General features: G+C 31.0%; 1 protein-coding gene across 2 annotated transcripts in view; it reads right to left on the bottom strand.

Annotated features, from left to right (window-relative positions):
• Nucleotides 1-2,640, bottom strand: part of LOC117177749 (tetraspanin-1) — a 162,635-nt gene that overhangs the window by 140,386 nt on the left and 19,609 nt on the right. The window lies entirely within an intron of this gene.

Here is a 2,640-nt window from a genome sequence, read left to right as displayed (position 1 = left end):
CCCCCCCCCTCCCTGTTTTTCCAAAAAATCATTTTGTATCTAATTATTAGCGTAGCCAAAAAAGTGATTTTTTTAAAATGAAAATGCTTTTCGATTGATTAAAAAAATAAGTAAAATAATGAAGATTCACCAAATGCAACAAATTAATAGGGTAAAGGGGGGCAGCGCCAACCAGTGGGGCAAAGGTGATTTTCCTTATAGCATGGCTATTATTTAACAATTTTAGTTCTACTTTGCATCAAATAAATCTATTTCATCAGAGAGATTTTGTTACTTACTAAAATCTTGAAAATTGACGTTGCAAGAGAAAAATGATACAGAAAACAGTTTTTACCACGAAAGAATGGAAGTTTCGCTGACAGAAATATAAAGTTTTCAACTCTATTGACAATACTTACCGTATAAAAACTTGATATTTTAACAGATAAAATAATATCACACAATCTAATTATATTAATTAGACGTAATTCAAGTACAAAATATAATATATCTCATAAATAAGTGAGGCTTGGCCAGGGGGGCAAGCATGACGAAAATAATATTGACAAGTGCTTAGGTGAAACCAGGGACATAGGAAAAACGGAACTAGGCATGCCATCCTAACTTGGGCGAGCGGGGTTGAATCCACGGGAGGGGGGAGAATTCCATGAGTGGGGAGAGCTGCTATCTTACGATGTGTCATTTGATTATGCGCACGAGCGTTTTTGCCGACAAACTGTGCATGAACATATAAACATGTGGGCGCTGCCATGTTTGTCGCGGGACATCAAAAGGTGGCGGACCACCCCCCTCATTGCATCACCCCCGCAATGGCATGCCTAGTCCCTTGCTTCCTATGTCCATGGGAAGAAACTATTAAATATTATTATTATCAATCCGGTCGGTATGCCGTTGTCTTGTTTTGGTACAGTAGAAAAATTGCGTAAATTCAGTTTCCAGCAAAATTTTCACGAATAAAAGGTTATATTACAGCTATCTCTATGTTTATTCAAAATAACTTATTCTTCTTGTTGGACATCTTTAAAGGTAATTTTTCCAGTACATAAAATGCCACAGAAGCAAACCATAATATTTTCTTATCTTTAAATGTTTTGATTTTCATAGAAAGCTGCAGACGGCTTTGCCCTCAGGTGAGGGGCAAAGCCGACGAAATACAGCATGTTGGAAATAATTAAATTACCAAATCATTGTTTTTTTGATGTGATTAATACTTATAGAAATATAATATAATATAATGTAGAACTCGAAATGAGAAATAACTGGATCAATTCAACGCCTTATTAACTTTAAAAAAAACATTGACTGTTAACTTGTTGGCGCTGCCCCCCCCCCTCCCCCTTTCCCTACACAATATTTGGGAACATCATTTAGGAAACTTATTAGAGTTTAAAGAAAGAAGAAATCGAGAATCAAAATTTATTTTAGTATTTTATATCTATAGGCATTGAAAATAATTGCTTTTGTGTAAGGGTTAGAATTACCATTTTGCAATATTTTAATCGGCATAATATTGCCAGCATACCATTTTCGTTGGTGTCTACTGAACTAAAAATATGATTAAAATTTCCAAACATTTTGAATAAAAAGAAAATTAACCCAAATAGTTAAAAAAGGATTTATACTAAAATATTGACATTTTTCATCCCTTATAGATCGCAAAAAATGTGTTTAAATAAAAATTGTTTTAACCATTTTTTTTCATTTTTCATTAGCATATTCCCAGAGCCCTAAATTATTCTTAACGGTGAATTTTCCGTAAAATCATTTTTATTACGTTTTACAGAAATGTTCGGCCAGCTAAACGTTAAGCTAGCGCAAACACTATTTTTTACAAAAAATAAAAGAGACCTAAATGAGCTCTGAATTATGAAATAGGTTACATCGTGTCAACTTAACATACCCCCTCCTTTTTTTGCGTTAAATATTTTTTTTGTCGTTCTTTGTTGAAAAATATTTAATAAGTATTTTTTTATTTCAACATTATTTGCAAAATTTCCGAGAAATAAATTTTTGAAAAATATCGTTTTAAAATAAGTGATCGTCTTAACTTTTTTATAACTGAAAAAGTATTTATCAAAAAAATTCAAACATTTTCTCTAATATGCGCTTGATCCCGAACTTCGAAATGAAGTATACTGAAAAATTGCTCCATTGAATTTTCATAAATAAATGAGGTATTTTGATTACAAAAATAGAGATTGCTAAAAAACACTTAATTTTTTCACATTTTTTGTAGATTAATGTTCCTAACACATTGTAGAATATATTGTAAACATTTCAAAGTGGAGAAATGAATAGAAATTGAATGATGAATCTTGAGCTAAAGGCGGATATTAATTGCATATAAAAAATATTCCAGAAAATACAAAAAAATTAATTTCGAAAAAATATCAGTTGACAGGTTTAGACCGCGGAACCATCAATGATATAATTATAAATTTGTATAAGATCATAAATTACTATACATTATGCTGCAAAACTGTTTTTAATCATAGACAGACATAAACAATACGATTTTTTAAAAGTAAAAACTATCCCTGCTATTTGAATGATTCTATTTTGTTAACGAATCACTCAATTAAGGTAATACTTTTCAAAAAACTTCATTTTATCCTAATAAACATTTCTTTCGCTTCAAGT

Source organism: Belonocnema kinseyi, chromosome 8 (assembly GCF_010883055.1).
Source record: "Belonocnema kinseyi isolate 2016_QV_RU_SX_M_011 chromosome 8, B_treatae_v1, whole genome shotgun sequence".
Classification (NCBI taxonomy): Eukaryota; Metazoa; Arthropoda; class Insecta; order Hymenoptera; family Cynipidae; genus Belonocnema; species Belonocnema kinseyi.
The sequence above is the reverse complement of the archived record's forward strand: the minus strand, read 5'-3'. Positions and strand labels throughout refer to the sequence as shown.